Genomic DNA, 23,313 nt, shown 5'->3' with positions numbered 1-23,313 from the left:
AGCTCCGCTCCTGCCTTGCCTTTGCAGCCAGGCCCCAGGCGTCCTTGGGGACGGCTTTGGGGTCGGTGCCTTCACCCTGCCAAGCGCTCCAGCAGTGAGGGCTCTATTAGAGGAAGGGGAGGGCAAGTGCAGGGCTCCTCCCGCGCTTGCTTGGCCGGCCAGACTCAGCGCCGCACGGAGAGCACAAGGCTCCCAGGTCCCCTGGCTGTGTTCTGCAGCCCCACACACCCGGAGGCTGACTCCGTGGGCACCCAGAAGTTGCCTGACAGACGTCATTTTCCTAGCGCTCTCCTCCCCAGCAGAGACGTGTGTAGGTGGTTGGGGCCTGACCCTGCGTGTCTGGGCTCCCGCCCACAGCCCCAGCTCAGGCGAAGCAGCCCCTGAGCCAAGACCTGCAGGAAGCGCGGAGCGCCCCCTCCTGGAAGCCTAGTGCACAGCATGCTGGCAGCGAGCCTCCTCGGGGGAAGAGGCGGGAGCCCAGCCGCGTGTGGCTGCAATCCCTTGGGCGGAGCCCAGTGCGCCTCCAGTACGGCAGAGCTCCAGCTCTGCTCAGAGGCCCGATGTGGCAGAGTTGCTGGCGTGAGGCTGCTCTGCCCTGGGCGAGCCTGGCCCAGACTTGCCTCGCGTCTAGGCTTCCTGACCAGGAAGGAGCAGACTGCGCCAGAGTGGGAGACGCTACAGGCGCCTTCCTGGCCTCAGCTCCACTCCTGCCTTGCCTTTGCACATAGTCCCCAGGCGTCCTTGCAGTGGGTTTAGGGGCCAGTGTGTTGCACACTGCCAAGGGCTCCAGCAGTGAGAGCTCTGTCATAGGGAAGGTAATGGCAACTGCAGGGCTCCACCAGCGGTTGCTTTGCCGCCCAGACTCAGCACAGCACGGAGAGCACCAGGCTCCCAGCGCCCCTGGCTGGGGTCGGCAGCCCCACACACCCGGAGGCTGACTCCGTGAGCGCCCAGAAGGTGCCTGACAGACGTCATTTCCCGAGTGCTCTCCTCCCCAGCAGAGACGTGTGCAGGAGGTTGGGGCCTGTCCCTGCGTGTCTGGGCTCCCGCCCACAGCCCCAGTTCAGGGGAAGCTGCCCCTGAGCCAAGAACTGCAGGAGGCGTGGGGCGTCCCTGCCTGGAAGACACGTGCACAGTTAGCGTGGAAGCGAGCCTCCTTGGTAGAGTTGGGGGATCCAAGCCGCTTGCAGCGGCAATCCCTGCTTTTGCGGAGCCGAGTGCGCCTCCAGTACGGCAGAGCTCCAGCTCTGCTCAGAGGCCGGATCTTGTCAAGTTCCTTTTGCGAGGCTGCTCTGCCCTAGGTGAGACTTGCCCAGGCTTGCCTCAATGCTAGCCTTCCTGCCCAGGAATGAGCAGGCTGTGCGATGCTGGGAGAGGCCACTGGCGCCTTCCTGGCCTCAGCTCCGCTCCTGCCTTGCCTTTGTAGCCAGGCCCCAGGCGTCCTTGGGGACGGCTTTGAGGTCGGTGCCTTCACCCTGCCAGGCGCTCCAGCAGTGAGGGCTCTATTAGAGGAATGGGAGGGCAAGTGCAGGGCTCCTCCCGCGCTTGCTTGGCCGGCCAGACTCAGTGCTGCACGGAGAGCACAAGGCTCCCAGGTCCCCTGGCTGTGGTCTGCAGCCCCACACACCCGGAGGCTGACTCCGTGGGCACCCAGAAGTTGCCTGACAGGCGTCATTTCCCTAGCGCTCTCTTCCCCAGCAGAGACGTGTGCAGGTGGTTGGGGCCTGCCCCTGCGTGTCTGGGCTCCCGCCCACAGCCCCAGCTCATGCGAAGCAGCCCCTGAGCCAAGACCTGCAGGAAGCGCGGGGCGCCCCCTCCTAGAAGCCTAGTGCACAGCATGCTGGCAGGGAGAGTCCTCGGGGGAAGAGGAGTCAGCCCATCTGTGTGTGGCAGCAATCCCTTGGGCAGAGCCCAGTGCGCCTCCAGTACGGCAGAGCTCCAGCTTTGCTTAGAGGCCGGATCTGGCAGAGTTGCTGGCGTGAGGCTGCTCTGCCCTGGGCAAGCCTTACCCATACTTGCCTAACGTCTATGATTGCTGACCAGGAAGGAGCAATCTGTGCGAGACTGGGAGACGCTACAGGCGCCTTCCTGGCCTCAGCTCCACTCCTGCCTTGACTTTACACATAGTCCCCAGGCGTCCTTGCAGTGGGTTTAGGGGCCGGTGTGTTGCACACTGCCAAGGGATCCAGCAGTGAGAGCTCTGTCATAGGGAAGGGAATGGCAACTGCAGGGCTTCTCCAGCGGTTGCTTGGCCGCCCAGACTCAGCACAGCACGGAGAGCACCAGGCTCCCATGCCCCTGGCTGGGGTCTGCAGCGCCACACACCCGGAGGCTGACTCCGTGAGCACCCAGAAGGTGCCTGACAGACGTCATTTCCCGAGTGCTCTCCTCCCCAGCAGAGACGTGTGCAGGAGGTTGGGGCCTGCCCCTGCGTGTCTGGGCTCCCGCCCACAGCACCAGCTCATGAGACGCAGCCCCTGAGCCAAGACCTGCAGGAAGCACGGGGCGCCCCCTCCGGGAAGCCTAGTGAACAGCATGCGGGCAGCGAGCCTCCTCGGGGAAGAGGAGGAAGCCCAGCTCCTTGTGGCTGCAATCCCTTTGGCAGAGCCCAGGGCGCCTCCAGTACGGTCGAGCTCCAGCTCTGCTCCGAGGCCCGATGTGGCAGAGTTGCTGGCGTGAGGCTGCTCTGCCCTGGCCGAGCCTGGCCCAGACTTGCCTCGCGTCTAGGCTTCCTGACCAGGAAGGAGCAGGCTGCGCGAGACTGGGAGACGCTACAGGCGCCTTCCTGGCCTCAGCTCCACTCCTGCCTTGCCTTTGCACCTAGTCCCCAGGCGTCCTTGCAGTGGGTTTAGGGGCCGGTGTTTTGCACACTGCCAAGGGCTCCAGCAGTGAGAGCTCTGTCATAGGGAAGGGAATGGCAACTGCAGGGCTCCACCAGCGGTTGATTGGCCGCACAAACTCAGCACAGCACGGTGAGAACCAGGCTCCCAACGCCCCTGGCTGGGGTCGGGAGCCTCAAACACCCGGATGCTGACTACGTGAGCGCCCAGACGGTGCCTGACAGACGTCATTTCCCGAGTGCTCTCCTCCCCAGCAGAGACGTGTGCAGGAGGTTGGGGCCTGCCCCTGCGTGTCTGGGCTCCCGCCCACAGCCCCAGCTCAGGGGAAACGGCCCCTGAGCCACGACCTGCAGAAGGCGCGGGGCGTCCCTGCCTTGTAGCCACGTGCACAGTTCACGGGGAAGCGAGCCTTCTTGGAAGAGTCGGGTGAGCCAAGCCGCTTGCAGCTGCAATCCCTGCCTTTGCGGAGCCGGTGCGCCTCCAGTTCGGCAGAGCTCCAGCTCTGCTCAGAGGCCGGATATTGTCAAGTTCCTTGCGCTAGTCTGCTCTGCCCTGGGCGAGACTTGCCCAGACTTGCCTCGCGTTTAGGCGTCCTGACCAGGAAGGAGCAGGCTGCGCGAGACTGGGAGACGCTACAGGCGTCTTCCTGGCCTCAGCTCCACTCCTGCCTTCCCTTTGCACCTAGTCCCCAGGCGTCCTTGCAATGGGTTTAGGGGCCGGTGTGTTGCACACTGCCAAGGGCTCCAGCAGTGAGAGCTCTGTCATAGGGAAGGGAATGGCAACTGCAGGGCTCCTAGAGCGGTTGCGTGGCCGCCCAGACTCAGCGCTGCACGGAGAGCACCAGGCTCCCCTGGCCCCTGGCTGAGGTGTGCAGCCCCACACACCCGGAGGCTGACTCCGTGAGCGCCCAGAAGTTGCCTGACAGACGTCATTTCCCGAGTGCTCTCCTCCCCAGCAGAGACGTGTGCAGGTGGTTGGGGCCTGCCCCTGCGTGTCTGGGCTCCCGCCCACAGCCCCAGCTCAGGCGAAGCAGCCCCTGAGCCAAGACCTGCAGCAAGCGCGGGGCGCCCCCTCGTGGAAGCCTAGTGCACAGCATGCTGGCAGCGAGCCTCCTCGGGGGAAGAGGAGGCAGCCCAGCCGCGTGTGGCTGCAATCCCTTGGGCGGAGCCCAGTGCGCCTCCAGTACGGCAGAGCTCCAGCTCTGCTCAGAGGCCCGATGTGGCAGAGTTGCTGGCGTGAGGCTGCTCTGCCCTGGGCGAGCCTGGCCCAGACTTGCCTCGCGTCTAGGCTTCCTGACCAGGAAGGAGCAGGCTGCGCCAGAGTGGGAGACGCTACAGGCGCCTTCCTGGCCTCAGCTCCACTCCTGCCTTGCCTTTGCACATAGTCACCAGGAGTCCTTGCAGTGGGTTTAGGGGCCGAGTGTTTCACACTGTCAAGGGCTTCAGCAGTGAGAGCCCTGTCATAGGGAAGGGAATGGCAACTGCAGGGCTCCTCCAGCGGTTGCTTGCCCGCCCAGACTCAGCACAGCACGGAGAGCACCAGGCTCCCAGGGCCCCTGGCTGGGGTGGGCAGCCCCACACACCCGGAGGCTGACTCCGTGAGCGCCCAGAAGGTGCCTGACAGACGTCATTTCCCGAGTGCTCTCCTCCCCAGCAGAGACGTGTGCAGGAGGTTGGGGCCTGCCCCTGCGTGTCTGGGCTCCCGCCCACAGCCCCAGCTCAGGGGAAGCGGCCCCTGAGCCAAGACCTGCAGGAGGCGCGGGGCGTCCTTGCCTGGAAGCCATGTGCACGGTTCGCGTGGAAGCAAGCCTCCTTGGATGAGTCGGGGGAGCTAAGCCGCTTGCAGCTGCAATCCCTGCTTTTGTGGAGCCGAGTGCGCCTCCAGTACGGCAGAGCTCCAGCTCTGCTCAGAGGCCAGATCTAGTCAAGTTCCTTGCGCGAGGCTGCTCAGCCCTGGGCGAGACTTGCCCAGGCTTGCCTCGCTGCTAGCCTTCCTGCCCAGGAAGGAGCAGGCTGTGCGATGCTGGGAGAGGCCATTGGCGCCTTCCTGGCCTCAGCTCCGCTCCTGCCTTGCCTTTGCAGCCAGGCCCCAGGCGTCCTTGGGGACGGCTTTGGAGTCGGTGCCTTGCACCCTGCCAAGGCTCCAGCAGTGAGGGCTCTATTAGAGGAAGGGGAGGGCAAGTGCAGGGCTCCTCCAGCGGTTGCTTGGCCGCCAGACTCAGCGCCGCACGGAGAGCACAAGGCTCCCAGGTCCCCTGGCTGTGGTCTGCAGCCCCACACACCCGGAGGCTGCCTCCGTGGGCACCCAGAAGTTGCCTGACAGACGTCATTTCCCTAGCTCTCTCCTCCCCAGCAGAGACGTGTACAGGTGGTTGGGGCCTGCCCCTGCGTGTCTGGGCTCCCGCCCACAGCCCCAGCTCAGCCGAAGCAGCCCCTGAGCCAAGACCTACAGGAAGCGCGGGGCGCCCCCTCCTGGAAGCCTAGTGCACAGCATGCTGGCAGCGAGCCTCCTCAGGGGAAGAGGAGGCAGCCCAGCTGCATGTGGCAGCAATCCCGTCTTGGGCGGAGCCCAGTGCGCCTCCAGGACGGCAGAGGTCCAGCTCTGCTCAGAGGCCCGATGTGGCAGAGTTGCTGGCGTGAGGCTGCTCTGCCCTGGGCGAGCCTGGCCCAGACTTGCCTCGCTGCTAGCCTTCCTGCCCAGGAAGGAGCAGGCTGTGCGATGCTGGGAGAGGCCACTGGCGCCTTCCTGGCCTCAGCTCCGCTCCTGCGTTGCCTTTGCAGCCAGGCCCCATGCATCCTTGGGGACGGCTTTGGGGTCGGTGCCTTACACCCTGCCAAGCGCTCCAGCAGTGAGGGCTCTATTAGAGGAAGGGGAGGGCAAGTGCAGGGCTCCTCCAGCGGTTGCTTGGCCGCCCAGACTCAGGGCCGCACCGAGAGCACAAGGTTCCCAGGTCCCCTGGCTGTGGTCTGCAGCCCCACAAACCCGGAGGCTGACTCCGTGGGCACCCAGAAGTTGCCTGACAGACGTCATTTCCCTAGCTCTCTCCTCCCCAGCAGAGACGTGTGCAGGTGGTTGGGGCCTGCCCCTGCGTGTCTGGGCTCCCGCCCACAGCCCCAGCTCAGGCGAAGCAGCCCCTGAGCCAAGACCTGCAGGAAGCACGGGGCGCCCCCTCCTGGAAGCCTAGTGCACAGCATGCTGGCAGCGAGCCTCCTCCGGGGAAGAGGAGGCAGTCCAGCTGCGTGTGGCCGCAATCCCGTCTTGGGCGGAGCCCAGTGCGCCTCCAGGACGGCAGAGCTCCAGCTCTACTCAGAGGCCGGATCTAGTCAAGTTCCTTGCGCGAGGCTGCTCTGCCCTGGGCGAGACTTGCCCAGGCTTGCCTCGCTGCTAGCCTTCCTGCCCAGGAAGGTGCAGGCTGTGCGATGCTGGGAGAGGCCACTGGCGCCTTCCTGGCCTCAGCTCCACTCCTGCATTGCCTTTGCAGCCAGGCCCCAGGCGTCCTTGGGGAAGGCTTTTGGGTCGGTGCCTTGCACCCTGCCAAGGGCTCCAGCAGTGAGGGCTCTATTAGAGGAAGGGGAGGGCAAGTGCAGGGCTCCTCCAGCGGTTGCTTGGCCGCCCAGACTCAGCGCCGCGCAGAGAGCACAAGGCTCCCAGGTCCCCTGGCTGTGGTCTGCAGCCCCACACACCCGGAGGCTCACTCCGTGGGCACCCAGAAGTTGCCTGACAGACGTCATTTCCCTAGCACTCTCCTCCGCAGCAGAGACGTGTGCAGGTGGTTGGGGCCTGCCGCTGCGTGTCTGGGCTCCCGCCCACAGCCCCAGCTCAGGCGAAGCAGCCCCTGAGCCAAGACCTGCAGGAAGCGCGGGGCGCCCCCTCCTGGAAGCCTAGTGCACAGAATGCTGGCAGTGAGCCTCCTCGGGGGAAGAGGAGGCAGCCCAGCCGCGTGTGGCTGCAATCCCTTGGGCGGAGCCCAGTGCGCCTCCAGTACGGCAGAGCTCCAGCTCTGCTCAGAGGCCCGATGTGGCAGAGTTGCTGGCGTGAGGCTGCTCTGCCCTGGGCGAGCCTGGCCCAGACTTGCCTCGCTGCTAGCCTTCCTGCCCAGGAAGGAGCAGGCTGTGCGATGCTGGGAGAGGCCACTGGCGCCTTCCTGGCCTCAGCTCTGCTCCTGCGTTGCCTTTGCAGACAGGCCCCATGCATCCTTGGGGACGGCTTTGGGGTCGGTGCCTTACACCCTGCCAAGCGCTCCAGCAGTGAGGGCTCTATTAGAGGAAGGGGAGGGCAAGTGCAGGGCTCCTCCAGCGGTTGCTTGCCCGCCCAGACTCAGCACTGCACGGAGAGCACAAGGCTCCCAGGTCCCCTGGCTGTGGTCTGCAGCTTCACACACCCGGAGGCTGCCTCCGTGGGCACCCAGAAGTTGCCTGACAGACGTCATTTCCCTAGCTCTCTCCTCCCCAGCAGAGACGTGTGCAGGTGGTTGGGGCCTGCCCCTGCGGGTCTGGGCTCCCGCCCACAGCCCCAGCTCAGGCGAAGCAGCCCCTGAGCCAAGACCTGCAGGAAGCGCGGGGCGCCCCCTCCTGGAAGCCTATAGCACAGCATGCTGGCAGGGAGCCTCCTCCGGGGAAGAGGAGGCAGCCCAGCTGCGTGTGGCCGCAATACCGTCTTGGGCGGAGCCCAGTGCGCCTCCAGGACGGCAGAGCTCCAGTTCTGCTCAGAGGCCCGATGTGGCAGAGTTGCTGGCGTGAGGCTGCTCTGCCCTGGGCGAGCCTGGCCCAGACTTGCCTCGCTGCTAGCCTTCCTGCCCAGGAAGCCGCAGGCTGTGCGATGATGGGGGAGGCCACTGGCGCCTTCCTGGCCTCAGCTCCGCTCCTGTCTTGCGTTTGCAGCCAGGCCCCAGGCGTCCTTGGGGACGGCTTTGGGGTCGGTGCCTTGCGCCCTGCCAAGCGCTCCAGCAGTGAGGGCTCTATTAGAGGAAGGGGAGGGCAAGTGCAGGGCTCCTCCAGCGGTTGCTTGGCCGCCAGACTCAGCGCCGCACGGAGAGCACAAGGCTCCCAGGTCCCCTGGCTGTGGTCTGCAGCCCCACACACCCGGAGGCTGCCTCCGTGGGCACCCAGAAGTTGCCTGACAGACGTCATTTCCCTAGCTCTCTCCTCCCCAGCAGAGACGTGTGCAGGTGGTTGGGGCCTGCCCCTGCGTGTCTGGGCTCCCGCCCACAGCCCCAGCTCAGCCGAAGCAGCCCCTGAGCCAAGACCTACAGGAAGCGCGGGGCGCCCCCTCCTGGAAGCCTAGTGCACAGCATGCTGGCAGCGAGCCTCCTCAGGGGAAGAGGAGGCAGCCCAGCTGCATGTGGCAGCAATCCCGTCTTGGGCGGAGCCCAGTGCGCCTCCAGGACGGCAGAGCTCCAGCTCTGCTCAGAGGCCCGATGTGGCAGAGTTGCTGGCGTGAGGCTGCTCTGCCCTGGGCGAGCCTGGCCCAGACTTGCCTCGCTGCTAGCCTTCCTGCCCAGGAAGGAGCAGGCTGTGCGATGCTGGGAGAGGCCACTGGCGCCTTCCTGGCCTCAGCTCTGCTCCTGCGTTGCCTTTGCAGACAGGCCCCATGCGTCCTTGGGGACGGCTTTGGGGTCGGTGCCTTACACCCTGCCAAGCGCTCCAGCAGTGAGGGCTCTATTAGAGGAAGGGGAGGGCAAGTGCAGGGCTCCTCCAGCGGTTGCTTGCCCGCCCAGACTCAGCACTGCACGGAGAGCACAAGGCTCCCAGGTCCCCTGGCTGTGGTCTGCAGCTTCACACACCCGGAGGCTGCCTCCGTGGGCACCCAGAAGTTGCCTGACAGACGTCATTTCCCTAGCTCTCTCCTCCCCAGCAGAGACGTGTGCAGGTGGTTGGGGCCTGCCCCTGGGGGTCTGGGCTCCCGCCCACAGCCCCAGCTCAGGCGAAGCAGCCCCTGAGCCAAGACCTGCAGGAAGCGCGGGGCGCCCCCTCCTGGAAGCCTATAGCACAGCATGCTGGCAGGGAGCCTCCTCCGGGGAAGAGGAGGCAGCCCAGCTGCGTGTGGCCGCAATACCGTCTTGGGCGGAGCCCAGTGCGCCTCCAGGACGGCAGAGCTCCAGTTCTGCTCAGAGGCCCGATGTGGCAGAGTTGCTGGCGTGAGGCTGCTCTGCCCTGGGCGAGCCTGGCCCAGACTTGCCTCGCTGCTAGCCTTCCTGCCCAGGAAGCCGCAGGCTGTGCGATGATGGGGGAGGCCACTGGCGCCTTCCTGGCCTCAGCTCCGCTCCTGTCTTGCGTTTGCAGCCAGGCCCCAGGCGTCCTTGGGGACGGCTTTGGGGTCGGTGCCTTGCACCCTGCCAAGGGCTCCAGCAGTGAGGGCTCTATTAGAGGAAGGGGAGGGCAAGTGCAGGGCTCCTCCAGCGGTTGCTTGGCCGCCCAGACTCAGCACCGCGCAGAGAGCACAAGGCTCCCAGGTCCCCTGGCTGTGGTCTGCAGCCCCACACACCCGGAGGCTGACTCCGTGGGCACCCAGAAGTTGCCTGACAGACGTCATTTCCCTAGCACTCTCCTCCCCAGCAGAGACGTGTGCAGGTGGTTGGGGCCTGCCCCTGCGTGTCTGGGCTCCCGCCCTCTGCCCCAGCTCAGGCGAAGCAGCCCCTGAGCCAAGACCTGCAGGAAGCGCGGGGCGCCCCCTCCTGGAAGCCTAGTGCACAGAATGCTGGCAGTGAGCCTCCTCGGGGGAAGAGGAGGCAGCCCAGCCGCGTGTGGCTGCAATCCCTTGGGCGGAGCCCAGTGCGCCTCCAGTACGGCAGAGCTCCAGCTCTGCTCAGAGGCCCGATGTGGCAGAGTTGCTGGCGTGAGGCTGCTCTGCCCTGGGCGAGCCTGGCCCAGCCTTGCCTCGCGTCTAGGCTTCCTGACCAGGAAGGAGCAGGCTGCGCCAGAGTGGGAGACGCTACAGGCGCCTTCCTGGCCTCAGCTCCACTCCTGCCTTGCCTTTGCACATAGTCCCCAGGCGTCCTTACAGTGGGTTTAGGGGCCGGTGTGTTGCACACTGCCAAGGGCTCCAGCAGTGAGAGCTCTGTCATAGGGAAGGGAATGGCAACTGCAGCGCTCCACCAGCGGTTGCTTTGCCGCCCAGACTCAGCACAGCACGGAGAGCACCAGGCTTCCAGCGCCCCTGGCTGGGGTCGGCAGCCCCACACACACGGAGGCTGACTCCGTGAGCGCCCAGAAGGTGCCTGACAGACGTCATTTCCCGAGTGCTCTCCTCCCCAGCAGAGACGTGTGCAGGAGGTAGGGGCCTGCCCCTGCGTGTCTGGGCTCCCGCCCACAGCCCCAGCTCAAGGGAAGCGGCCCCTGAGCCAAGACCTGCAGGAGGCGCGGGGCGTCCCTGCCTGGAAGCCACGTGCACAGTTCGCGGGGAAGCGAGCCTCCTTGGAAGAGTCGGGGGAGCCAAGCCGCTTGCAGCTGCAATCCCTGCTTTTGCGGAGCCGAGTGCGCCTCCAGTACGGCATTGCTCCAGCTCTGCTCATAGGCTGGATCTTGTCAAGTTCCTTTTGCGAGGCTGCTCTGCCCTCGGCGAGACTTGCCCATGCTTGCCTCGCTGCTAGCCTTCCTGCCCAGGAAGGAGCAGGCTGTGCGATGCTGGGAGAGGCCACTGGCGCCTTCCTGGCCTCAGCTCCGCTCCTGCCTTGCCTTTGCAACCAGGCCCCAGGCGTCCTTGGGGACGGCTTTGGGGTCGGTGCCTTGCACCCTGCCAAGCGCTCCAGCTGTGAGGGCTCTATTAGAGGAGGGGGGGGCAAGTGCAGGGCTCCTCCAGCGGTTGCTTGGCCGCCAGACTCAGCGCCGCACGGAGAGCACAAGGCTCCCAGGTCCCCTGGCTGTGGTCTGCAGCCCCACACACCCGGAGGCTGACTCCGTGGGCACGCAGAAGTTGCCTGACAGACGTCATTTCCCTAGCGCTCTCCTCCCCAGCAGAGACGTGTGCAGGTGGTTGGGGCCTGCCCCTGCGTGTCTGGGCTCCCGCCCACAGCCCCAGCTCAGCCGAAGCAGCCCCTGAGCCAAGACCTACAGAAAGCGCGGGGCGCCCCCTCCTGGGAGCCTAGTGCACAGCATGCTGGCAGCGAACCTCCTCAGGGGAAGAGGAGGCAGCCCAGCTGCATGTGGCAGCAATCCCGTCTTGGGCGGAGCCCAGAGCGCCTCCAGGACGGCAGAGCTCCAACTCTGCTCAGAGGCCCGATGTGGCAGAGTTGCTGGCGTGAGGCTGCTCTGCCCTGGGCGAGCCTGGCCCAGACTTGCCTCGCTGCTAGCCTTCCTGCCCAGGAAGGAGCAGGCTGTGCGATGCTGGGAGAGGCCACTGGCGCCTTCCTGGCCTCAGCTCCGCTCCTGCCTTGCCTTTGCAGCCAGGCCCCAGGCGTCCTTGGGGACGGCTTTGGGGTCGGTGGCTTACACCCTGCCAAGCGCTCCAGCAGTGAGGGCTCTATTAGAGGAAGGGGAGGGCAAGTGCAGGGCTCCTCCAGCGGTTGCTTGGCCGCCAGACTCAGCGCCGCACGGAGAGCACAAGGCTCCCAGGTCCCCTGGCTGTGGTCTGCAGCCCCACACACCCGGAGGCTGCCTCCGTGGGCACCCAGAAGTTGCCTGACAGACGTCATTTCCCTAGCTCTCTCCTCCCCAGCAGAGACGTGTGCAGGTGGTTGGGGCCTGCCCCTGCGTGTCTGGGCTCCCACCCACAGCCCCAGCTCAGCCGAAGCAGCCCCTGAGCCAAGACCTACAGGAAGCGCGGGGCGCCCCCTCCTGGAAGCCTAGTGCACAGCATGCTGGCAGCGAGCCTCCTCAGGGGAAGAGGAGGCAGCCCAGCTGCATGTGGCAGCAATCCCGTCTTGGGCGGAGCCCAGTGCGCCTCCAGGACGGCAGAGCTCCAGCTCTGCTCAGAGGCCCGATGTGGCAGAGTTGCTGGCGTGAGGCTGCTCTGCCCTGGGCGAGCCTGGCCCAGACTTGCCTCGTTGCTAGCCTTCCTGCCCAGGAAGGAGCAGGCTGTGCGATGCTGGGAGAGGCCACTGGCGCCTTCCTGGCCTCAGCTCTGCTCCTGCGTTGCCTTTGCAGACAGGCCCCATGCGTCCTTGGGGACGGCTTTGGGGTCGGTGCCTTACACCCTGCCAAGCGCTCCAGCAGTGAGGGCTCTATTAGAGGAAGGGGAGGGCAAGTGCAGGGCTCCTCCAGCGGTTGCTTGCCCGCCCAGACTCAGCACTGCACGGAGAGCACAAGGCTCCCAGGTCCCCTGGCTGTGGTCTGCAGCTTCACACACCCGGAGGCTGCCTCCGTGGGCACCCAGAAGTTGCCTGACAGACGTCATTTCCCTAGCTCTCTCCTCCCCAGCAGAGACGTGTGCAGGTGGTTGGGGCCTGCCCCTGCGGGTCTGGGCTCCCGCCCACAGCCCCAGCTCAGGCGAAGCAGCCCCTGAGCCAAGACCTGCAGGAAGCGCGGGGCGCCCCCTCCTGGAAGCCTATAGCACAGCATGCTGGCAGGGAGCCTCCTCCGGGGAAGAGGAGGCAGCCCAGCTGCGTGTGGCCGCAATACCGTCTTGGGCGGAGCCCAGTGCGCCTCCAGGACGGCAGAGCTCCAGTTCTGCTCAGAGGCCCGATGTGGCAGAGTTGCTGGCGTGAGGCTGCTCTGCCCTGGGCGAGCCTGGCCCAGACTTGCCTCGCTGCTAGCCTTCCTGCCCAGGAAGCCGCAGGCTGTGCGATGATGGGGGAGGCCACTGGCGCCTTCCTGGCCTCAGCTCCGCTCCTGTCTTGCGTTTGCAGCCAGGCCCCAGGCGTCCTTGGGGACGGCTTTGGGGTCGGTGCCTTGCACCCTGCCAAGCGCTCCAGCAGTGAGGGCTCTATTAGAGGAAGGGGAGGGCAAGTGCAGGGCACCTCCAGCGGTTGCTTGGCCGCCAGACTCAGCGCCGCACGGAGAGCACAAGGCTCCCAGGTCCCCTGGCTGTGGTCTGCAGCCCCACACACCCGGAGGCTGCCTCCGTGGGCACCCAGAAGTTGCCTGACAGACGTCATTTCCCTAGCTCTCTCCTCCCCAGCAGAGACGTTTGCAGGTGGTTGGGGCCTGCCCCTGCGTGTCTGGGCTCCCGCCCACAGCCCCAGCTCAGCCGAAGCAGCCCCTGAGCCAAGACCTACAGGAAGCGCGGGGCGCCCCCTCCTGGAAGCCTAGTGCACAGCATGCTGGCAGCGAGCCTCCTCAGGGGAAGAGGAGGCAGCCCAGCTGCATGTGGCAGCAATCCCGTCTTGGGCGGAGCCCAGTGCGCCTCCAGGACGGCAGAGCTCCAGCTCTGCTCAGAGGCCCGATGTGGCAGAGTTGCTGGCGTGAGGCTGCTCTGCCCTGGGCGAGCCTGGCCCAGACTTGCCTCGCTGCTAGCCTTCCTGCCCAGGAAGGAGCAGGCTGTGCGATGCTGGGAGAGGCCACTGGCGCCTTCCTGGCCTCAGCTCTGCTCCTGCGTTGCCTTTGCAGACAGGCCCCATGCGTCCTTGGGGACGGCTTTGGGGTCGGTGCCTTACACCCTGCCAAGCGCTCCAGCAGTGAGGGCTCTATTAGAGGAAGGGGATGGCAAGTGCAGGGCTCCTCCAGCGGTTGCTTGCCCGCCCAGACTCAGCACTGCACGGAGAGCACAAGGCTCCCAGGTCCCCTGGCTGTGGTCTGCAGCTTCACACACCCGGAGGCTGCCTCCGTGGGCACCCAGAAGTTGCCTGACAGACGTCATTTCCCTAGCTCTCTCCTCCCCAGCAGAGACGTGTGCAGGTGGTTGGGGCCTGCCCCTGGGGGTCTGGGCTCCCGCCCACAGCCCCAGCTCAGGCGAAGCAGCCCCTGAGCCAAGACCTGCAGGAAGCGCGGGGCGCCCCCTCCTGGAAGCCTATAGCACAGCATGCTGGCAGGGAGCCTCCTCCGGGGAAGAGGAGGCAGCCCAGCTGCGTGTGGCCGCAATACCGTCTTGGGCGGAGCCCAGTGCGCCTCCAGGACGGCAGAGCTCCAGTTCTGCTCAGAGGCCCGATGTGGCAGAGTTGCTGGCGTGAGGCTGCTCTGCCCTGGGCGAGCCTGGCCCAGACTTGCCTCGCTGCTAGCCTTCCTGCCCAGGAAGCCGCAGGCTGTGCGATGATGGGGGAGGCCACTGGCGCCTTCCTGGCCTCAGCTCCGCTCCTGTCTTGCGTTTGCAGCCAGGCCCCAGGCGTCCTTGGGGACGGCTTTGGGGTCGGTGCCTTGCACCCTGCCAAGGGCTCCAGCAGTGAGGGCTCTATTAGAGGAAGGGGAGGGCAAGTGCAGGGCTCCTCCAGCGGTTGCTTGGCCGCCCAGACTCAGCACCGCGCAGAGAGCACAAGGCTCCCAGGTCCCCTGGCTGTGGTCTGCAGCCCCACACACCCGGAGGCTGACTCCGTGGGCACCCAGAAGTTGCCTGACAGACGTCATTTCCCTAGCACTCTCCTCCCCAGCAGAGACGTGTGCAGGTGGTTGGGGCCTGCCCCTGCGTGTCTGGGCTCCCGCCCTCTGCCCCAGCTCAGGCGAAGCAGCCCCTGAGCCAAGACCTGCAGGAAGCGCGGGGCGCCCCCTCCTGGAAGCCTAGTGCACAGAATGCTGGCAGTGAGCCTCCTCGGGGGAAGAGGAGGCAGCCCAGCCGCGTGTGGCTGCAATCCCTTGGGCGGAGCCCAGTGCGCCTCCAGTACGGCAGAGCTCCAGCTCTGCTCAGAGTCCCGATGTGGCAGAGTTGCTGGCGTGAGGCTGCTCTGCCCTGGGCGAGCCTGGCCCAGCATTGCCTCGCGTCTAGGCTTCCTGACCAGGAAGGAGCAGGCTGCGCCAGAGTCGGAGACGCTACAGGCGCCTTCCTGGCCTCAGCTCCACTCCTGCCTTGCCTTTGCACATAGTCCCCAGGCGTCCTTGCAGTGGGTTTAGGGGCCGGTGTGTTGCACACTGCCAAGGGCTCCAGCAGTGAGAGCTCTGTCATAGGGAAGGGAATGGCAACTGCAGGGCTCCACCAGCGGTTGCTTGGCCGCCCAGACTCAGCACAGCACGGAGAGCACCAGGCTCCCAGCGCCCCTGGCTGGGGTCGGCAGCCCCACACACACGGAGGCTGACTCCGTGAGCGCCCAGAAGGTGCCTGACAGACGTCATTTCCCGAGGGCTCTCCTCCCCAGCAGAGACGTGTGCAGGAGGTAGGGGACTGCCCCTGCGTGTCTGGGCTCCCGCCCACAGCCCCAGCTCAAGGGAAGCGGCCCCTGAGCCAAGACCTGCAGGAGGCGCGGGGCGTCCCTGCCTGGAAGCCACGTGCACAGTTCGCGGGGAAGCGAGCCTCCTTGGAAGAGTCGGGGGAGCCAAGCCTCTTGCAGCTGCAATCCCTGCTTTTGCGGAGCCGAGTGCGCCTCCAGTACGGCATTGCTCCAGCTCTGCTCATAGGCTGGATCTTGTCAAGTTCCTTTTGCGAGGCTGCTCTGCCCTCGGCGAGACTTGCCCATGCTTGCCTCGCTGCTAGCCTTCCTGCCCAGGAAGGAGCAGGCTGTGCGATGCTGGGAGAGGCCACTGGCGCCTTCCTGGCCTCAGCTCCGCTCCTGCCTTGCCTTTGCAGCCAGGCCCCAGGCGTCCTTGGGAACGGCTTTGGGGTCGGTGCCTTGCACCCTGCCAAGCGGTCCAGCTGTGAGGGCTCTATTAGAGGAAGGGGGGGGCAAGTGCAGGGCTCCTCCAGCGGTTCCTTGGCCGCCAGACTCAGCGCCGGACGGAGAGCACAAGGCTCCCAGGTCCCCTGGCTGTGGTCTGCAGCCCCACACACCCGGAGGCTGCCTCCGTGGGCACCCAGAAGTTGCCTGACAGACGTCATTTCCCTAGCTCTCTCCTCCCCAGCAGAGACGTTTGCAGGTGGTTGGGGCCTGCCCCTGCGTGTCTGGGCTCCCGCCCACAGCCCCAGCTCAGCCGAAGCAGCCCCTGAGCCAAGACCTACAGGAAGCGCGGGGCGCCCCCTCCTGGAAGCCTAGTGCACAGCATGCTGGCAGCGAGCCTCCTCAGGGGAAGAGGAGGCAGCCCAGCTGCATGTGGCAGCAATCCCGTCTTGGGCGGAGCCCAGTGCGCCTCCAGGACGGCAGAGCTCCAGCTCTGCTCAGAGGCCCGATGTGGCAGAGTTGCTGGCGTGAGGCTGCTCTGCCCTGGGCGAGCCTGGCCCAGACTTGCCTCGCTGCTAGCCTTCCTGCCCAGGAAGGAGCAGGCTGTGCGATGCTGGGAGAGGCCACTGGCGCCTTCCTGGCCTCAGCTCTGCTCCTGCGTTGCCTTTGCAGACAGGCCCCATGCGTCCTTGGGGACGGCTTTGGGGTCGGTGCCTTACACCCTGCCAAGCGCTCCAGCAGTGAGGGCTCTATTAGAGGAAGGGGAGGGCAAGTGCAGGGCTCCTCCAGCGGTTGCTTGCCCGCCCAGACTCAGCACTGCACGGAGAGCACAAGGCTCCCAGGTCCCCTGGCTGTGGTCTGCAGCTTCACACACCCGGAGGCTGCCTCCGTGGGCACCCAGAAGTTGCCTGACAGACGTCATTTCCCTAGCTCTCTCCTCCCCAGCAGAGACGTGTGCAGGTGGTTGGGGCCTGCCCCTGCGTGTCTGGGCTCCCGCCCACAGCCCCAGCTCAGGCGAAGCAGCCCCTGAGCCAAGACCTGCAGGAAGCGCGGGGCGCCCCCTCCTGGAAGCCTATAGCACACCATGCTGGCAGCGAGCCTCCTCCGGGGAAGAGGAGGCAGCCCAGCTGCGTGTGGCCGCAATACCGTCTTGGGCGGAGCCCAGTGCGCCTCCAGGACGGCAGAGCTCCAGTTCTGCTCAGAGGCCCGATGTGGCAGAGTTGCTGGCTTGAGGCTGCTCTGCCCTGGGCGAGCCTGGCCCAGACTTGCCTCGCTGCTAGCCTTCCTGCCCAGGAAGCCGCAGGCTGTGCGATGATGGGGGAGGCCTCTGGCGCCTTCCTGGCCTCAGCTCCGCTCCTGTCTTGCGTTTGCAGCCAGGCCCCAGGCGTCCTTGGGGACGGCTTTGGGGTCGGTGCCTTGCACCCTGCCAAGCACTTCAGCAGTGAGGGCTCTATTAGAGGAAGGGGAGGGAAAGTGCAGGGCTCCTCCAGCGGTTGCTTGGCCGCCCAGACTCAGCGCCGCACCGAGAGCACAAGGTTCCCAGGTCCTCTGGCTGTGGTCTGCAGCCCCACACACCCGGAGGCTGCCTCCGTGGGCACCCAGAAGTTGCCTGACAGACGTCATTTCCCTAGCTCTCTCCTCCCCAGCAGAGACGTGTGCAGGTGGTTGGGGCCTGCCCCTGCGTGTCTGGGCTCCCGCCCACAGCCCCAGCTCAGGCGAAGCAGCCCCTGAGCCAAGACCTGCAGGAAGCGCGGGGCGTGCCCTCCTGGAAGCCTAGTGCACAGCATGCTGGCAGCGAGGCTCCTCGGGGGAAGAGGCGGCAGCCCAGCCGCGTGTGGCTGCAATCCCTTGGGCGGAGCCCAGTGCGCTTCCAGTACGGCAGAGCTCCAGCTCTGCTCAGAGGCCCGATGTGGCAGAGTTGCTGGCGTGAGGCTGCTCTGCCCTGGGCTAGCCTGGCCCATACTTGCCTCGCGTCTAGGCTTCCCGACCAGGAAGGAGCAGGCTGCGCCAGAGTGGGAGAGGCTACAGGCGCCTTCCTGGCCTCAGCTCCACTCCTGCCTTGCCTTTGCACATAGTCCCCAGGCGTCCTTGCAGTGGGTTTAGGGGCCAGTGTGTTGCACACTGCCAAGGGCTCCAGCAGTGAGAGCTCTGTCATAGGGAAGGTAATGGCAACTGCAGTGCTCCACCAGCGGTTGCTTTGCCGCCCAGACTCAGCACAGCACGGAGAGCACCAGGCTCCCAGCGCCCCTGGCTGGGGTCGGCAGCCCCACACACCCGGAGGCTGACTCCGTGAACGCCTAGAAGTTGCCTGACAGACGTTATTTCCCGAGTGCTCTCCTCCTCAGCAGAGAGGTGTGCAGGAGGTTGGGGCCTGCCCCTGCGTGTCTGGGGTCCCGCCCACAGCCCCAGCTCAAGGGAAGCGGCCCCTGAGCCAAGACCTGCAGGAGACGCGGGGCGTCCCTGCCTGGAAGCCACGTGCACAGTTCGCGGGGAAGCGAGCCTCCTTGGAAGAGTCGGGGGAGCCAAGCCGCTTGCAGCTGCAATCCCTGATTTTGCGGAGCCGAGTGCGCATCCAGTACGGCATTGCTCCAGCTCTGCTCAGAGGCTGGATCTTGTCAAGTTCCTTTTGCGAGGCTGCTCTGCCCTCGGCGAGACTTGCCCATGCTTGCCTCGCTGCTAGCCTTCCTGCCCAGGAAGGAGCAGGCTGTGCGATGCTGGGAGAGGCCACTGGCGCCTTCCTGGCCTCAGCTCCGCTCCTGCCTTGCCTTTGCAGCCAGGCCCCAGGCGTCCTTGGGGACGGCTTTGGGGTCGGTGCCTTGCACCCTGCCAAGCGCTCCAGCTGTGAGGGCTCTATTAGAGGAGGGGGGGGCAAGTGCAGGGCTCCTCCAGCGGTTGCTTGGCCGCCAGACTCAGCGCCGCACGGAGAGCACAAGGCTCCCAGGTCCCCTGGCTGTGGTCTGCAGCCCCACATACCCGGAGGCTGACTCCGTGGGCACGCAGAAGTTGCCTGACAGACGTCATTTCCCTAGCGCTCTCCTCCCCAGCAGAGACGTGTGCAGGTGGTTGGGGCCTGCCCCTGCGTGTCTGGGCTCCCGCCCTCTGCCCCAGCTCAGCCGAAGCAGCCCCTGAGCCAAGACCTACAGAAAGCGCGGGGCGCCCCCTCCTGGGAGCCTAGTGCACAGCATGCTGGCAGCGAACCTCCTCAGGGGAAGAGGAGGCAGCCCAGCTGCATGTGGCAGCAATCCCGTCTTGGGCGGAGCCCAGAGCGCCTCCAGGACGGCAGAGCTCCAACTCTGCTCAGAGGCCCGATGTGGCAGAGTTGCTGGCGTGAGGCTGCTCTGCCCTGGGCGAGCCTGGCCCAGACTTGCCTCGCTGCTAGCCTTCCTGCCCAGGAAGGAGCAGGCTGTGCGATGCTGGGAGAGGCCACTGGCGCCTTCCTGGCCTCAGCTCTGCTCCTGCGTTGCCTTTGCAGACAGGCCCCATGCGTCCTTGGGGACGGCTTTGGGGTCGGTGGCTTACACCCTGCCAAGCGCTCCAGCAGTGAGGGCTCTATTAGAGGAAGGGGAGGGCAAGTGCAGGGCTCCTCCAGCGGTTGCTTGGCCGCCAGACTCAGCGCCGCACGGAGAGCACAAGGCTCCCAGGTCCCCTGGCTGTGGTCTGCAGCCCCACACACCCGGAGGCTGCCTCCGTGGGCACCCAGAAGTTGCCTGACAGACGTCATTTCCCTAGCTCTCTCCTCCCCAGCAGAGACGTGTGCAGGTGGTTGGGGCCTGCCCCTGCGTGTCTGGGCTCCCGCCCACAGCCCCAGCTCAGCCGAAGCAGCCCCTGAGCCAAGACCTACAGGAAGCGCGGGGCGCCCCCTCCTGGAAGCCTAGTGCACAGCATGCTGGCAGCGAGCCTCCTCAGGGGAAGAGGAGGCAGCCCAGCTGCATGTGGCAGCAATCCCGTCTTGGGCGGAGCCCAGTGCGCCTCCAGGACGGCAGAGCTCCAGCTCTGCTCAGAGGCCCGATGTGGCAGAGTTGCTGGCGTGAGGCTGCTCTGCCCTGGGCGAGCCTGGCCCAGACTTGCCTCGCTGCTAGCCTTCCTGCCCAGGAAGGAGCAGGCTGTGCGATGCTGGGAGAGGCCACTGGCGCCTTCCTGGCCTCAGCTCTGCTCCTGCGTTGCCTTTGCAGACAGGCCCCATGCGTCCTTGGGGACGGCTTTGGGGTCGGTGCCTTACACCCTGCCAAGCGCTCCAGCAGTGAGGGCTCTATTAGAGGAAGGGGAGGGCAAGTGCAGGGCTCCTCCAGCGGTTGCTTGCCCGCCCAGACTCAGCACTGCACGGAGAGCACAAGGCTCCCAGGTCCCCTGGCTGTGGTCTGCAGCTTCACACATCCGGAGGCTGCCTCCGTGGGCACCCAGAAGTTGCCTGACAGACGTCATTTCCCTAGCTCTCTCCTCCCCAGCAGAGACGTGTGCAGGTGGTTGGGGCCTGCCCCTGCGGGTCTGGGCTCCCGCCCACAGCCCCAGCTCAGGCGAAGCAGCCCCTGAGCCAAGACCTGCAGGAAGCGCGGGGCGCCCCCTCCTGGAAGCCTATAGCACAGCATGCTGGCAGGGAGCCTCCTCCGGGGAAGAGGAGGCAGCCCAGCTGCGTGTGGCCGCAATACCGTCTTGGGCGGAGCCCAGTGCGCCTCCAGGACGGCAGAGCTCCAGTTCTGCTCAGAGGCCCGATGTGGCAGAGTTGCTGGCGTGAGGCTGCTCTGCCCTGGGCGAGCCTGGCCCAGCCTTGCCTCGCGTCTAGGCTTCCTGACCAGGAAGGAGCAGGCTGCGCCAGAGTCGGAGACGCTACAGGCGCCTTCCTGGCCTCAGCTCCACTCCTGCCTTGCCTTTGCACATAGTCCCCAGGCGTCCTTGCAGTGGGTTTAGGGGCCGGTGTGTTGCACACTGCCAAGGGCTCCAGCAGTGAGAGCTCTGTCATAGGGAAGGGAATGGCAACTGCAGGGCTCCACCAGCGGTTGCTTTGCCGCCCAGACTCAGCACAGCACGGAGAGCACCAGGCTCCCAGCGCCCCTGGCTGGGGTCGGCAGCCCCACACACACGGAGGCTGACTCCGTGAGCGCCCAGAAGGTGCCTGACAGACGTCATTTCCCGAGTGCTCTCCTCCCCAGCAGAGACGTGTGCAGGAGGTAGGGGACTGCCCCTGCGTGTCTGGGCTCCCGCCCACAGCCCCAGCTCAAGGGAAGCGGCCCCTGAGCCAAGACCTGCAGGAGGCGCGGGGCGACCCTGCCTGGAAGACACGTGCACAGTTCGCGGGGAAGCGAGCCTCCTTGGAAGAGTCGGGGGAGCCAAGCCGCTTGCAGCTGCAATCCCTGCTTTTGCGGAGCCGAGTGCGCCTCCAGTACGGCATTGCTCCAGCTCTGCTCATAGGCTGGATCTTGTCAAGTTCCTTTTGCGAGGCTGCTCTGCCCTCGGCGAGACTTGCCCATGCTTGCCTCGATGCTAACCTTCCTGCCCAGGAAGGAGCAGGCTGTGCGATGCTGGGAGAGGCCATTGGCGCCTTCCTGGCCTCAGCTCCGCTCCTGCCTTGCCTTTGCAGCCAGGCCCCAGGCGTCCTTGGGGACAGCTTTGGAGTCGGTGCCTTGCACCCTGCCAAGCGCTCCAGCAGTGAGGGCTCTATTAGAGGAAGGGGAGGGCAATTGCAGGGCTCCTCCAGCGGTTGCTTGGCCGCCAGACTCAGCGCCGCACGGAGAGCACAAGGCTCCCAGGTCCCCTGGCTGTGGTCTGCAGCCCCACACACCCGGTGGCTGCCTCCGTGGGCACCCAGAAGTTGCCTGACAGACATCATTTCCCTAGCTCTCTCCTCCCCAGCAGAGACGTGTACAGGTGGTTGGGGCCTGCCCCTGCGTGTCTGGGCTCCCGCCCACAGCCCCAGCTCAGCCGAAGCAGCCCCTGAGCCAAGACCTACAGGAAGCGCGGGGCGCCCCCTCCTGGAAGCCTAGTGCACAGCATGCTGGCAGCGAGCCTCCTCAGGGGAAGAGGAGGCAGCCCAGCCGCTTGTGGCTGCAATCCCTTGGGCGGAGCCCAGTGCGCCTCCAGTTCGGCAGAGCTCCAGCTCTGCTCAGAGGCCCGATGTGGCAGAGTTGCTGGCGTGAGGCTGCTCTGCCCTGGGCGAGCCTGGCCCATACTTGCCTCGCGTCTAGGCTTCCTGACCAGGAAGGAACAGGCTGCACGAGACTGGGATACGCTACAGGCGTCTTCCTGGCCACAGCTCCACTCCTGCCTTGCCTTTGCACCTAGTCCCCAGGCGTCCTTGCAGTGGGTTTAGGGGCCGGTGTGTTGCACACTGCCAAGGGCTCCAGCACTGAGATCTCTGTCCTAGGGAAGGGAATGGCAACTGCAGGGCTCCTCCAGCGGTTGCTTGGCCGCCCAGAGTCAGCACATCACGGAGAGCACCAGGCTCCCAGGGCCCCTGGCTGGGGTCTGCAGCCCCAGACACCCAGAGGCTGACTCCGTGAGCTCCCAGAAGGTGCCTGACAGACGTCATTTCCCGAGTGCTCTCCTCCCAAGCAGAGACGTGTGCAGGAGGTTGGGGCGTGCCCCTGCGTGTCTGGGCTCCCGCCCACAGACCCAGCTCAGGGGAAGCGGCCCCTGAGAAAAGACCTGCAGGAGGCGCGGGGCGGCCCTGCCTGGAAGCCACGTGCACAGTGCAAGGGGAAGCGAGCCTCCTTGGAAGAGTCGGGGGAGCCAAGCCGCTTGCAGCTGCAATCCCTGCTTTTGCGGAGCCGAGTGCTCCTCCAGTACGGCAGAGCTCCAGCTCTGCTCAGAGGCTGGATCTTGTCAAGTTCCTTTTGCGAGGATGCTCTGCCCTCGACGAGACTTGCCCATGCTTGCCTCGCTGCTAGCCTTCCTGCCCAGGAAGGCGCAGGCTGTGCGATGCTGGGAGAGGCCACTGGCGCCTTCCTGGCCTCAGCTCCGCTCCTGCCTTGCCTTTGAAGCCAGGCCCAGGCGTCCTTGGGGACGGCTTTGGGGTCGGTGGCTCGCACCCTGCCAAGCGCTCCAGCAGTGAGGGCTCTATTAGAGGAAGGGGAGGGCAAGTGCAGGGCTCCTCCAGCGGTTGCTTGGCCTCCAGACTCAGCGCCGCACAGAGAGCACAAGGCTCCCAGGTCCCCTGGCTGTGGTCTGCAGCCCCACACACCCGGAGGCTGACTCCGTGGGCACCCAGAAGTTGCCTGACAGACGTCATTTCCCTAGCGCTCTCCTCCCCAGCAGAGACGTGTGCAGGTGGTTGGGGCCTGCCCCTGCGTGTCTGGGCTCCCGCCCACAGCCCCAGCTCAGGCGAAGCAGCCCCTGAGCCAAGACCTGCAGGAAGCGCGGGGCGCACCCTCCTGGAAGCCTAGTGCGCAGCATGCTGGGAGCCAGCCTCCTAGGGGGAAGAGGAGGCAGCCCAGCTGCGTGTGGCTGCACTCACCTCTTGGTCGGTGCCCAGGGCACCTCCAGTACAGCAGAGGTCCAGCTCTGCTCAGAGGCTGGATCTTGTCAAGTTCCTTTTGCGAGGCTGCTCTGCCCTCGGCCAGACTTGCCCATGCTTTCCTTGCTGCTAGCCTTCCTGCCCAGGAAGGAGCAGGCTGTGCGATGCTGGGAGAGGCCACTGGCGCCTTCCTGGCCTCAGCTCCGCTCCTGCCTTGCCTTTGCACCTAGTCCCCAGGCGTCCTTGCAGTGGGTTTAGGGGCCGGTGTGTTGCACACTGCCAAGGGCTCTAGCAGTGAGAGCTCTGTCATAGGGAAGGGAATGGCAACTGCAGGGCTCCTAGAGCGGTTGCTTGGCCGACCAGACTCAGCACTGCACGGAGAGCACCAGGCTCCCAGCGCCCCTGGCTGGGGTCTG

The sequence above is a fragment of the Budorcas taxicolor genome, chromosome 2 (genome assembly GCF_023091745.1).
Source record: "Budorcas taxicolor isolate Tak-1 chromosome 2, Takin1.1, whole genome shotgun sequence".
In the NCBI taxonomy this organism is placed as follows: domain Eukaryota; kingdom Metazoa; phylum Chordata; class Mammalia; order Artiodactyla; family Bovidae; genus Budorcas; species Budorcas taxicolor.
The sequence above is the reverse complement of the archived record's forward strand: the minus strand, read 5'-3'. Positions refer to the sequence as shown.